Source organism: Atractosteus spatula, chromosome 1, assembly GCF_055471065.1.
Source record: "Atractosteus spatula isolate fAtrSpa1 chromosome 1, fAtrSpa1.hap1, whole genome shotgun sequence".
In the NCBI taxonomy this organism is placed as follows: domain Eukaryota; kingdom Metazoa; phylum Chordata; class Actinopteri; order Semionotiformes; family Lepisosteidae; genus Atractosteus; species Atractosteus spatula.
The window spans coordinates 45,471,482-45,487,121 of NC_142706.1; positions in this window are offsets into that span (position 1 = coordinate 45,471,482).

Sequence of the window (15,640 nt, forward strand, 5' to 3'; positions counted from 1 at the left end):
GATAACACCTACAGTAGGTTTAGTATATAAACTCACAAAAATGCACACAATCCAAATACTTTATTCAGGAGGAAAAATGTATTCATAATGATAACTTCTAGATGTTCACCCACAACTTAATGAAAATGAAATGCTAAAACCACAGAATAAGAAAATAAAATGGATGTAGTCTCATGTCCTACAGAGCAAGAAAGGTAGTTTTAGGATAGGGAGGCAGAACAAAATTGAAGGTGTTCAGTTTTGGGGGTTTTATCAGTATCTCCTTATAAACATGGATTTTAGTAGTCCAATTAAACCCATGAACTGGACATACAAATCAAGACATGAATATTTCATAAAGGGCAGATAGCCACCCAGATATACAGTAACAGTGTGGGGGGGAAGAGCTAAACTTCAGACAGGAGTAAGGCAGATGACACAATAAGCACATGTAAATCAATTTCCCAACAATCTAAATGGATAACTGGATACACACAAACATACAAAATGCTTTCATTTATGAAAGTGGAACAATTCATTTTGTCCAACATACTACTGTATAGACTGGTTTTGAAACTGCAAAACACCATGAAAGAGAATAAAGTTTTATTGGATTACGTTAAAACAGATCTTGATGGTGAACAGATACATTTTTCCAGCTTCAAAACAAAAGTGACAAACTGAAACAATCAGCATTGCATTAATTTAATCAGATGGACAAATTAGATTATAAAGCAACATGGAACCCAACAGACAGACAATTCAGTTCATTAATAGCTTGTGTATAAGCATCATGTCCATAACTGACTTACAGCACATGCAATCAATTATGAATTTGTTGAGCACTTTTTAGGGTGAACACCATTCCAAAGTATTGCAAAATGCATCATGATACAGCAAAGAATGAAGTAAAATTAACAAATACTAGGTGGCATGGTGGTGTAGTGGTTAGCATTGCTGCCTGGCACCACAAGGGGTTTGGGTTCTATGGGTGCCTTGACTTGATTGTGGATGGGTTGACTGTGGATGGGTTTCCTTCCACAGTCAAGACATTGTAGGTTCAGTGGCTTCCAGGAAAATTGGTCCCGGTGCGAGTGTGTGTGCCCTGCAATGGACTGGAGACGCACCCAGGGTGTAACCTGCCTTGCGTGCATCGCTTGCCAGGATAGGCTCTGGCTCCCCTGTGATGCTGAACTGCATGAAGTGATTAAGAAAATGGATAAATTACTTTGCAGAGGAAGATGAAGTTACTCAGTGAATCCGTTATCCACTCAGATTACATAGATACTAAAGTGAGGATTGTTTCTTAGATTTTGTGCAGTTGCTAGTATTCTATTCTGCGATGTGCAGAAATTTAATAGGCAAACAAAGTTGATGCTGATCAGGTCTAATGCTTGCCAGGATAGGCTCCAGCTCCCTTGTGACCCTGTATTAGATAAAGTGATTAATAAAATGCATACTAGAATAATAAGTTCTTAAAATAGGTTACAAGATCCAATTAAAAAATTGGATTCAGGATTTATGGAAATTCCTAGTGTTTTGTTTAAAACGCAAGTTAAAATTGTGAGTTATCAAATTCCCCTCACACTCAAGGTTTATTCATGCCATGTTAGTTCACAGTATATTTTAAGCACCCCACAAAGAAACCTTTGAGGGAAAAAAAAATCCAAACTTGTCTGATGTTTAGATGAAAAATCCACAACCCAATACTAGCTTTGGTTACAAGTATGATAGACCAAAATGAACTGTTTTCCAATTCCACACTTAACTACAATACTGTATTGTATAGTAAACAAGACACCTTGTAGATGGCATTTGTCATGTATAGTATGTACACTTCCCACACTGTCTTGATTGAGACAAGTTTGATGTTAAAAATCCCAATACAAAATGAAATGGAAAATTTGGTGTATAAATAAAATTGCAGTGTGAATACCCCTTAATGGATACCATGTAAAATTTTGGAGATAACCTGCAGGGAAATACTAGAATAATTTGCAATCAACTTCTAGTTATCACTGAAACCAGGTAAGGTTAACTAAACAAGGAAAAAAAATTCCCCATGATAACCATTTCTAAACCAGTTTTAAACACTTTGGACTCCACTCAAAGCACTGGGAGCTCTCTTCCACCATCACCAATGTGCAGCCCCACATGGATGATGCAACAGCAGCCATAGTGCGCCAGTACACTCACTACACACCAGCTATCAGTGGGGAGGAGAAAAGAATGATGAAGCCTATTTATACGTGGGGATTAGGAGTCCATGATCAGCCAAGAGACCAGGGTAATGCCCCTACTCTTTGAGCAACACCCTGGGATTTTTAATGACCAGAGTCAAGACCTCAGTTTTATAACTCATCCAAAGGACAGGACCTTTTTACAGTATAGTGTCCCCCTCCCTATACCAGGGCATTAGGACCCATGCAGACTGCTGGGTGAGCACCTCCTACTGGCCTCTAATACCTCTTCCAGCAGCAACCTTAGTTTTTCCCCTGGAGGTGTCCCATCCAGGTACTGACCAGGCTCACAGCTGCTGAGCTTCAGTGGGTTGCCAGTTGAGAGCTGCAGGGTGCGATGGCTGCTGGTACTATTCATAGTGTTTTCCTTTGAAGCCCATAGTATCACCACCTGCAGTGGCATGACTTTTTTTTTACACAGGAAGCAGGTAAAATACATCCTAAAGGGTGCATTTTTCTGAAGCTTGTTAGTAATTGTCTGTGCAGGCATACGAAAAGATAAGACATTTTGGCCTTCACAAGCCTACCTTCAGGATTTCTACCTCCCTTTGTTCCCTCCAAACGAGGACCTTTGATTGTATTTTGTCAGCGATGTTAGTTTCCATGTCACCCCGGAGTTAAGGCTCTTCAATCAGTATGCAATTCAGTATTCTGCATTGCCGATAAATATCACCCACCCTTAAAGTGAGAAGCTGTGGAGCCCCACAGCAATGACAAGATACATCTATTATACATGCTCAGCATTCCTACCATCTTTTTGATTACAGATTGGGTGGATTTATGCACACTGGCCTGGTATCTCCTCTAGCACTTGTGGAAGGGGCCTTAAATTGTGTAATGTGCCACGTCTGAAGTAGTTTAAATGCATTGGAACCAGGAGTCCTATCAGCTTAATTAGTACAAAGGAGGGTTGGTTGTAAATCCAATGGCATCACACCTCTAAAGGGAGCACAAGAAGATTTCTACATTTTTGAAAATGTAGATCAACTGCACATGGTTAATCTACACAACAGACATTTCAGTGTACAGAAAATACTGCACAGATGAAATAGAGGCCAAAACATGACATCACACAAAAGTGAAGGTCATGCCCCCCTTGAATCTAGAAAGATATACCAAAAATGAAACACTGTTAATAAAACAATTCAATAGAAAAAACTTTATTTCAGGACAATTTAAGAGCCTGAGAGTACTAGGATTGAAGATTAAACAAAAGGTAAATCGAAAGCATTTAATTTTTTAGTTGAAGAGAAAATGCATTGGATGTTGTGATGTGAAGACTGTCAAATTTCAAAACACATTTACCAAATAACTAAAAGCTGGAACAAAGGAAACGTTTAGGATGAGAAATCAGTTGAGCCCATCAAACTCATTCAGTTTTTAATAACAGTGATTGGAGGATCAAATCTAACAAGTTTCTTGAAAAGTGCCAGGGTATCAACACGTCACTCAAGACGTCCTCAACTCGGTGTTAAAAAGAGCCTTCTTTTGTCTGTTTCGAACGCATTTTCCTGTAGTTTCCACTTGTATCCTCTAGTTTGTATTTCTGAATATAAACTGATTGATACTGAAGCAATTTACCGAGTTGACTTGTCAGTAATTTTGAGAAATGTGAGTGCTTCATTCTTCAGTCTTCTCTGTTCAAGACTAAAAAGACTTGTTACTTATTTTCAGCAAGACATTTCTTCAAGTCCATGAATGTACAAGGCTACTGTTCACTGGACTTACTCCAGACAGGCAATTTTATATGCTTTCAACTTGAAAATACCCATTTTAGCCTAGATGTGCATCCTGTAAAACATCAACTGAAAAGCAGATCACTGAACAGGAGGACTTACTTAGAAAAATAACTATGGATGAAAGACTTGGCATTTGGAGGATTCAATAACACTGTTTTCCCAGAGGCCTAATTGAAACCAGACATTTTATTAAGATTTTCCAGCATTTACATACATCAAGGAATTTGTAGCTCTCCATATTACTTCCTATTGTTTTTACTTTCAAAACATGATTGAACATGCATTCCTCACAGAAGTAAAATTGTAATTTTATAAACACCCTGAATTTAAGTCTAAATTAATAGAATAATCATTATGTTGTTTGCTTCAGGTGTGCTGTTGTACTACTGTATGTAATGGTATTTTCCTACTGCTATCATACAATGTAAAAAACTCCAAGGCTGATTGCTTTCTTTTTATAGGCACCTCTAAACAGGTTTACCAAAACAAGTTACTTGTTTGTCGTAAATCCCTCTTTTATTTGACTACTGTATAAAGTCCAATAAACAGTGATTTTATTGCTGTTGGCATAAGCTGAGTAGGGGGCACAGAGCTCTAGCTACTCTTTTATTGTTGTAGTGAATTCATTCCTTCATTTAAAGGTCTGTCACATTACTAGAAAAAATATAGTTCTGACTTAAGTTGGAAGGAGACACTTCAGTCTCAGTGAAGGTCTTTGATAAATGGAGCATGTGTACAGTATATTATGGTAGCTCATAGGTTAAAGGTAATACAGTATTGTGTTCCAAGTGTTTGTCAACTATTGTTTAAATAAACACTTTCTGTGAGAATGATTGAGAGAGTCATTTTACTTGTTATATTCAGTTAGCTAAGCAACAATCAAAACCAAAACAGTTTTATCCATTTTTCAGGCAGAAAGACAAGGATCATTTATAAAAGTAGTAGTATAGCACATAAGGATTTCTAAAAAAAAACAAACAGTAGAAGTCAACACATTGATGTGACAAGTAGAAAAGTGACCAAAGGTAAAACAACCTTTTAAGGATCTTTAGTCTGTGTGGTGCAGCACCACCTTTCAAAACAGCCTGGTTGGTATTGGTTATTCATGTAAGCAAAGTGATTAGTTCATTACCTAGATCAATAAATGAAGTTCACTGCCAAGCCAATTAAACAGTCATCCAACTGTACCTGGTTTAACAGGTCTCCAGACATCTGGGGTTCATTCCGTAATCTTATTCTGAAAAGTAATTCTGTCCCTGTCACACAGGATGCCTGTACAAGTTCAAGTTGGATCTTACAGGAAATGACATTGTGCAGGATTTCCAGATATGTCTGCCTATGTTCTGTGATGTTAATTTTCAAAGCCTTTATTCTCAGTAAGACTGATATTTTCAGAATGAAAAGTGGGAAAAAAAACTGAGGACACAAGTGGAACTCATGTGGAAGAACATTTAAAACTTTGAAAAGGGGACAGTACTTTACTAAAAGGGTTGCCCAGCCATATTGTTAAAACTAATAAGATCACTTTATTGGGCATATACAATTTCTTGTATTAGGAATTTGTCTTTTTGCATACCCCAACTTGCTCTCCATGAGACAGATGGGGAAAGAAGCTTGGGGTCAGAGTGCAGGGTCAGCCATTTATATGGCGTCCCTGGAGCAGTTGGGGTTAAGGGCCTTGCTGAGGCGCCCAACGGAGTAGGATTCCTTTGCCAACTGCAGGATACCAGCAACCCTCCAGCCACAGGCACAGATCCTTAGCCACAGAGCCCCCGCACCGCCCAATGATAAGCTCATCCCCTGGTGGGCGATACTCTGCCTGCTTTCAAGAAATGGCTGGATGAGATCAATTAGCTACTACTAACTACCAAGTGAGCTAGATGGGCTAAATGGCCTCCTCTTGTTTGAAAGCAGTCTTATGGTTCATATGTTTCTCTTTAGGCTCATTATACATTTAAGTAAGATTTGCCTCTTACATTATACAATGCCATCATATTATTGCTATATGGCAACAAACAGGTCACTGTTACAATCAGTGACCTGTTTGTTGGAGGGCCAGGCAATATGGAAACGCCAGTCAGTGTTTTGGGGAGGAGTATTACAAGAAATTTCCCATTTCTGCATGAAAGTGAACATGAAATGTTGATGGATTAGTAATTGAAATACATGCAGTCAACTTAAAAAAAAAACATTTACAAACTATAAGATGCTATTGTGGGACAGCAATGCCAACAAGTGCACCACCATGTTGCCCATAAACTAAACAGATCACATTAAAAGATGAAAATATTGAGTATTTATCAGTTCATTTAGATTCCAAAACATCCAAGTCTTACAGTATACATGTATAACTAGGGGTTCCTTCTGCAGATGTAGTGGCAAGCACATTTGCACACCCTCTGCAGGCATTTAGAAGAATATCTACTGTAAGTAACTGTGGGAAGTTACGGAAGAAGGATGTTAAGAATCTATTCATGCAAAACATCTCTATTTTATGAAAAAAATAAGATTGAAATCCCCACCATTCAGCAGATGTGATCCACTAACCACTAAGTAAAGACATTTATTTTCTAGTCTCACAGCAAGATGGACCAAATCGTGTGTGGTAAAACCCAGTATTGACCATCTTGCTGGAGCTATAGCAATGCCTACAAAAGCTGACTTGAGTAGAACCAGTAATGAATGTGCCAACATTACATTGTAATAGGTATTGATTCCTGTCAGGTAACAGGGACCGTGAAAGCAGCCTTTGTTCATCCTTGGTGGGGGGGGAAGGAACCAATATCTATCACTTCAGGGAGAAAAAGAAAGCTGAAAAAGCCAGGACTGTGGTCAAGGACAAGGATGAAGGGACAACACACATCCTGAAGCAGGGGTCACTAGCAGAGTCCCCAGTGGCTGAAATGGGTTGTAGATGTTCATTCTTTAAGATTTACCCCTGTGTCTGATAAACATTAGAAGCGGTATTATTTTGTTTGTGCAGAACAAGGGGTGTTGATAAGCTATGGAAAAAAGCAATTTTACAGTATTTCCAGGACATTTCCACAGTACCCGATGACCTGCCCAGCTAGTTTAAGGAGCTGTAGCAAGTGTGACACTTGGAAGATTTCCAGGTGGCAGCACCTCAACCTTTTAGCAAGCAGTGAGAGCAGCCCATTATCACTTTGGTGCTCTGGAGCAGTGGTCATGGCATTAGATTTATCAGCACCTGAGCCTGAGATTTAGCAGGATAAACCCTGAAAATGTGAAAACACCTGGACAGTGGAATGTATCAGATTAAAGAGGATAAAAAAAATCAAGTAGAAGTGAAAACTAATAAAGCCAACAGTCTTAGTGGGAGTTGATAGAGAAGTAATCCATGGAACCTTTCCAAAGAAATCCATGATAATTTCAAAAAGATCTATCAAATGGGTAAAATTCAGAATGTTATTTCACATTTGATCTAATCTTCAGTATTGCTAAGAAGCCCAGCAGAGTTTAACTTCTTGTTTATAAATCAATTTTTAAGAATCCACAAATATCCTATAGCTGCAGAGTGCCACTCCAATATGCTTGAGTGGAATGACTTGCAGAAAAAAAATTAAATTCACTCTCAATACTGTACTTCCCGATTTGGAATGAAATACACTGAGAAAAATCAATTTTACCAAAGTTTCCCCATACTTGCGGGAATCAGAGTATACCGCTTACCTGAGGGAATACGGGCTTACCGTCTAGCCCATGTATAGTGGCTGATTAATCCAAATCCATCTAGCCATTTCTTGAAATAAACCAGGACATAACCTTCAACAGCATGGCCGGGCATTTGTACCACATTCCCATATAATTGTGTGAAGTTCTGCAGCTTCTGTTCTCCACACACATCCCTTTGTTCATGTTTAATCAAAAAAAACTAAACTAATAAAGTCCATCAACACCTCTGTAGGTTTTGAATATTTGAATTGGGTTCCCTTGGAATTGTTTTGCTGTTCAAGACTAAAAAGGTCTTGAGTTTTTAGCCTGTCAGTGCAGGACATATCTGGTTGCTCTTCTCTGGATTGATTCCAGAACATTTTGGTAACCGTCCTAAACAGGACCTTACTCATTACCATCATGCCCATCCTTGTGGGACTGCTACAGATGCTACAGTAGTTCTACTACAGCAGCCAGCCACACCTCTCCCATATGTCAGTCAGGCTGCCTGCTGTGAAAACACCATCAGACAGGAAGCTTGCTTCACCTGTGGGTAATCAGCTCCTCCCCCATCTCCTGGAAAGCAGGCTGTTTAACATCTACTGAACAGTGCTCTACACCGTTATAGAACTCAGCGCCAAGATTCTGAAGTCCTGTGTTTTGTATTTATAGTCCCCCGTGTTGCACTCTGAATTCTCAACCTTGCTGTGTTTTAACCTTGACTCTCAGACTTTCCCTTGGTGCCTTGAGCTATGAACCCGTCTGCTTCGTCTTGACCTTGGCTTGGGATTTTCCTTTGTGCTTTCTCTTTGTGTCATCCAGCTTTGGACCCTGCCTGCTATGACCGTGGACCTCAAATGTCTGTTCTCTTGGACACCTAACTGCCCATTTTCCCTGTCTGGTCCCACAACTAGGCTCATTTTCGACCCTCAGACCCATTTTACTCCACCTAATGCTGCAGTATCTTACAATTACAACATATTCCTTGATATAACTTGTTCTAAACTATAGATTTAACATTGTGTTTGCTTTATACCTTGATTCCCAACTTTGTCAAAAAGTGTTATACAAATACTTTCATAAGCAAAATCTTAAAGCTCCATGTTGCACATTTCGCATCTATATTTTATAGAATACTCTACTCTTGTATACTTTAAACAGTCACATGTCTGTGCAGTCTATCAATCTAATTTTTACAGATTTCCTTTGCTGCTTCTAAATTTGGCATCAGCGGCAAACTTAACCAGTTTACCAACTACCAGAATCTAGATTATGGTTCTAACACATCCCTATAGTACTCCATTTATTTAATCACCCATGTTTTATGTTCTGTCCTTTGACCAGTTACAGACCAAGTACATGCATTCCCTTGAATCCCTACTGACCTGCAATTCCAGAATTTGTTTTATGATCAACTTGTAAATACATCATATGCATTGTGTATCCATTATTGTTGCTGCTTGCTTGAATAACTAACAAGATGTTAGGAAACACTACCTTTTCTAAATCCATGTTGTTAATCTCAAATCTTATTTAAAATTACACAACCCTTTAGTTCTAAATGTTTTCATAACCATACTAATAGAAACATCTTTTCGGTATTTAATTACTTGGTTCAGTGTTCTCAACTTCTTAGGAAGGGCATGATAACATTTTTGTAGTCCATTGTTACTACTCTAGAGCAACTTTGGCAGAGTTGTGATAATAGCCCATATAGAATAGCTTTAGGCTGTTTCTGGTGGATGGCCAAAGCTGTAAATATTTGAGGTCTTGAGAGAACCAGAAAAAGATGCAAAGTGATGTCTGAACATTCCTTAACCTAGACATCTGAACTTGATAACTGTCTCTAAGACACATGTCCCTTGTCTGTCTTGCATGTTGCCAATCCACAGTTGAAATTAACCTGTATTTTGCATCTCATGGCTGGGTGGTGAGGGTGTAGCTCTCTAATAAAGAGCCACTACAGAATCATCTTAATGTAGTACTACATATTGCTACTTGTAACTGGTCATTTAATGATTCTCATGCAAAAATTACATTTTGTTATAAAATTAAGCTCCCTTTTTACATCATACTATGGTCAGGGATGTTACTGCTGAAAGATACAATAGGTTTGGCTAGTATCAAGTACACTGAATTGGCATTTTCTGTCAGATATTACACAATGTGGGTTTGTCATTTTGTTTCTACTGCAGATAAGTACTCTACTTTGTGTCAAATTCAATCAGCTGAGTGAAACAGAGGAGTATGAGATTTAGCACAGATAATTAAAGCAAGATGTTCTGCTTTGTAACAATTATACAAGCTTCAGAATACACTGACAAGGTGAGGTTATGCGTATCATTGTCAATCAATGCCACATCATTCTCCTTTCTAACCAAGGTAAACAGCACATGGGGTTTTCTCAAAAGTCAAAGCCTGTAGATACAGTTTGTAAGACATTGTATTGCATAAAGAAAAATACAAAGTAAAACATTGCTTCAGAAAGTCTCAGAATCTAATCTAAGACAATATTTTTCTAATTTTAACTATTTGCAATTCTATATCAATTGATGTCTATACTGCAAAGTGGGTCACATTGGTGCAATGTTATGCAAAAACTACTCAATGCACTAATAAAATCTAGTATAGATCACTGGATTCACTTCTTGTAAATAAAAATAAAAACAAGAAGAAAAATACTAAATCTGAAAGGTATGAGCTACTAGTTGATTTTCTGGCCTGACACAAAGAGAGTTGTGATCAAAATTATTAAAAATTCCAAAAGCAAGTTATCAGACTAATTTTAGTACAGAGAATGTGGCACTGTACTTCACAAAAATTACTGTGGGTACAGGGATGTAACTGCTGTGTGCTGTAGAGGCCTACAAACATGTAATAAAGTAAACAATGCTTGCTTTACACAAGTAATTTGTATTTATGACCATGAGAATATAAGCAAGTGCACTTGCGTATATATAGTATATACATACATGATAACACCTCTTGTGTGGGTAGCATAGGTACCCAATAAAACAAGCTGTAGAGTACACCTCCCATTTCCTCACAGGTTCTTTGTCTTTAACCTGTATACACAAACAAGGGCTTCCATCTTACACAAAATAAACTCAATAAGCCTTATGATTAAATAAATACATTTCCCCCCACTTCACACTTACCATTTCCTCTCCTTACACCAACACATCCAACACCACAAGCCCTTCCCAATCTCTTATATATGGTTGGGACATACCATTACCAAGACACACACACACACACACACACACACACACACACACACACACACACACACACACACACACACACACACACACGAAAAAACCCTAAAACACACAGGACAACACATACCACATAACATTCATTGTAGTCCACACTACTTGGACACATACAAAAACAGTAGAAGCAATAATAATTTCAGTATTCAGTTAATATCTGGGCATTTAGAATACATTCCTCTCCATCTGTCCATTAAGAATTGAATAATCATCTGGCTGGCTCACGGGCAAATAATTAGCCTTCTACAGGTGCCCGGCCTATTCTTAGGACCCTCCCCCTCTTGCGAACAGGAACTGGGCTTTTTCTGCACGTTGAGTTGTTTAAAAGGTAAGGTGTTTTATTTTCTTCCCTCTTCCTTTGCATGTAAGCGCTCGTTATTTTTTGGTTAGAATAGACTTTTATATTTTCTTTTCTAATCCTTTTTTTTTTACAGTCCGCGTGTTTACCCACATGGTGTGAAACGAATCGGGTAAGGACGGAAACATTTCCACCCGCGCCGTAAAAACGATCTGAACTCACCTTGCCTGTACGTGTTTAGTTGGAAACAGTGACAGACTACTGTCACAGTATCATTTGATATATGTATACTTAAATATAATATGCATTTGTTTTTCCCCTACATATGATCGTATTGGAACAGAAACATGCTTTGTATTCAACCAAGTCAAATCACTTCGAGAGACTAATGATTGAAACACGTTCGCTTTCAGAGAGTGAGCGTATTTGGTTGCGCATCTCTTCGTGATAATAACTGCGACACGCTTGTGACTTGAGTAGGGCAAAATCTTGGTGTCATCATGTGAGATTCTTAACTGTGGACTGTTACTGTGTGTGTACTGCAGAGTAATGCCGCGGTGGGCTGTCAAGCTGCAGGATTTTGGGATTCTCCAGGGGGTTTCGAATGGCAGGTATACAGCAAGACAGAGTAGACAGGGTCTCCAGCTAGCCTGACAACCAGGTGAATCCGAGAGCTGTTTGAGGAAAAAGTCCATGGAGTAGCTGGAGGCTGCTGGAGAATTGGAGCAGCCGGGTAGCTGGACGGCTTTCAGCACTCAATGGCAGAGCACAGGTCTAGCGGAGAAGCAAGCCTTTAATAGGCTGCTAAGCTGGGAGCTCAATTAGAAGATTGGTTGCCTCTTTGAAAGGCAGCTGGATGGGCACACTGATCTGGGCCCCTGCCTGCATGCAGCACTGCAATCTGTCTGCATGCTGCCTGCATTTTCCCTGGGTCTTATCTGGCTTACTTCTGATTTTGGGAATATCATATTACAACTCCAATCAAGGAAATTTGTACTTTCTCCTTTATGAATTTCAGACTATTCTGATTTTTAAAAAGTTTTAGGTGGTGATCTCCACAGTTGTCTGACATAATCTCTAGTGACAATAAAAGTCAGACTTTGAAAAATGGCATTCTTTCATTAACCAGGATGGCCCATGACCTACTTTTTTCGTAAATGTCAAACTGCTTCACTTTAACAATGGCTTAGGGGGTTTAACTCCAATGTGTGAAGGGGTGAAGGGGTTATCTGTCCAGCTTGAGGTTTTAAGTAGTGAAATTGTGCCCCCAAGACAAACATGCTTATGGGCAGTTCAGAAAATGTATCATAGCATGGATGGTATTTGGTTGCGATTGAGCTTAAATGTACCAAGGGGGAAAGCTGTTGCCTGTTTTGATGAAATTTGGGTTTTCATAATAAACTTCCTAAGGTCCTTGTCCATCTCATTACTAACTAAAAGGTAGGATCCATGCATCAAACACAAGAAGAGCAGCTTGCAATCATACTGTGTTTCTCAGGTGTTGGAGATGATTCAGATTTCTGTTCAAAGGCATTAAAGCATTAAAGATGTAATTTTGTACCTAGTGCTTTTCTAGTATGTTCGTTTTCTTTTTTGGCCATACCTGTTCATATTGTACTTCAAGGTGACTCGGAATGTTTTCAGCTTTTGAAAATTCTCCTCCACACCTTCAGCCAAGGAACACCTAGGATTAATAAATGTGTGACCAGTTCTTTGTATCCCACAGATGACTTAATCTGTTCGGTAGTTAAACCAGTTAGATGCTGATATAATATAACTTTCATTTCAACAGATTAAAAGTGAGCGTCCTAAAAAGTCTAATAATTCATTAGTATTTAAAAGCATTAAACTCATAATATAATTTTTCCAGATTCCTGTTTTTTTTTTCTAATTTCTATTTACTGGGAGAAATTGAGATAACTGAAATTATTAAAAGCTGTTGTGAATGCCAGTCATTTATAATTACTGTACAAAATGCACATTTTTAAAAAACAGGTTTAATAGAAAAGTACAAATGCAAAAACTATTTAGAAAGCTAACAGGTATACTGATTTTATATTAATGAGAAGCAGAAATAATACAAACTCTGGTGTGAGTCATCAATAATTAAAAATCAAGTAGCATCTATTGATTACTGCAATGGGATTCCTTATCTCAAATGCTTCATTGAGTCATGCGCATTTCTGCTATAGTAAATATGCCCCAGGAAAAAAATATGTCCTGTGTGTACAAAGGAGCTTTGTAAATTTTAGTGTATAGTGGAGGGGGGTCATAATGAGAATTCCCAATTTTAGTCCTTGCTAAAAATATTAATGTGCCCTAAACAACCAAAGTTAATTTTGTCACTTATTTTCAAGTATTTTAATTGTTAAGCATAGCGAGTAAAACTCAGAAGTACTGTTGGGTATATAAAAAGTCCTTGCTCTTTAAAAACACAGTAAATGATTAGCTATGCAAAACACTCTCTATATATACAGAGAATTTTTTGAGTCATCCTAATATTAAACAAAAGCTGTAAAAGCCCAATAAATCTATGTTAATCACTGGAAGCTGGCAATTACTAGCTTCATTTATGGACTTGCTCTCTCTCGTGCACATTTTCACAGCCTTTGTTAATTAAGACAGTCTCCATTAAGAGGCTAATTATCAATTAGCATAAACATAATTAGTTAACGGTGACATTTCACTTATTACATTGTTTAAATAATTTTTAGAAATTGCCTGTGGAGGCATTCTGTCACAGTTACATAATGGCAGCTCTTTGTCATGTGAGTCCAGTGACATCTCTCTGTTCCCCCCCCTCCCATTATGTTTGCAAAAGGAAACACTAATGCATAAACCCAACTACAGCAGTAGCTGTAACATGACATCACTAGTGACTTCGATGTTTGCACTTGTTTCAGTCAGGATGGGCACACTTTGTAATTCACTTGATAGATAACATGATGCTCCGATTAAAAAAAAAAAAAAATTAGCGAACCTCCTTTTTTACTTTTTTTGGAAGGAAAACATAACAATCTCTCTATGCACATTGTATTTAAAGCCTTAACCTATGCTTAGACAAAACTTATTTCTTTGAGAAACTAGGCCAAATTGAAAGTAACTTCTTGGTGGAAAAACTGAGATGCCAAAGTCAGGCTGATCATTTCAATGTAATAGACAATTCCTACACATTCCTACATTGCAGGGATGATACCAAAAAAGAAGAGGTAGGTGTGAGTGTAAACGTTGTGACGGAGTGAAAAGTGAGGATGGCCAAGTATGGCCACTTTCTAATCATTTGTCACATGACAGAAATGTTTCAGTATTGGCCACTTTAGCCAGCTCTCCATTCCATCTAATGCTACGATTTAAAAATGCCTTAAACTAGTTGTCCTAATGCTGGCCTTTTAGCTATTCTTCCCAAATTAGATCTTGGCTAGCACTCATCAATTCATTAGTGAAAGTATAACAAACCCCACAATTAAAAAATCAAAAGCACCTTTAAAATGTGTTATAAATCAAATGTGTGTTTTATCTTAATCCATTATTGTTATGCCGATGCTTGCAGCCCTCTCTATGGCAAGCAGTTGCGTTCACATGCAGTGTTGTGAGAACTCATTCGGAAAGGCTGTCCATGGCACCCGCACCCACTTAATAGGTAATTATCTCATCGGCTCCAAGGTACTTAAATTCTGTTCCTTGTAGGGTCAGGCGCTCTGTCATTGAGCTTCCTACTGAATTATGGAAGTGGTTCCTGCACCAACCAGCCTGTAAAACATTTAGGATTCTGCCTGAATCAGCCCGATTGCAAGATCCTGAGATGGAACTGCACTGCCAGCTGGATCCCCATCTTACCCGTTCTCACTACGCCTTCACAGCGGACAACCAGACCAGCTGGACTATGCAGCTTCCTGTTTTTCCTGACTTGCTTGGCTGCACCGATTCCCCTGCCCTTTTCAGCATGGCTGCAAGTGCCTTCCCTGTCTGCCTGCACAAAGCATCCCCAGCTCTCACCTTCCTACTTGCCTTTGCTGGTACCAAGTAAGTGGATATCTCAGCCTGCCTTACGGACATGGCACTTTCCGGCTCATCACTGCATCATAATTACAGTATAAAAAGCCCACAATTAAAATAAGGTGTTGCTACATTCATATTAACAGTATAAAAGATCTACAGTGGTACAATTCATTTAGAAAAAATAATTTTAGCATTTATTTTCAATAATTATACAGTACATAAAACAGAAAAGTATATTCTACATGTGTGTAAAAGGTTATTTTGTAAATTCCAACACATACTATACATTTGGAAGCTGTCAATGTATCATTTGAAATTAAAACGGAGATGAACATCTGGAATCCAAGCCCCATTTAGTAAGTGGAACCTACTGGCAAGGGTCAGCTTTACTGAAAAGTAGACTGCTTTGAATTTTTCTATATTTTTTCTGCTCTATGA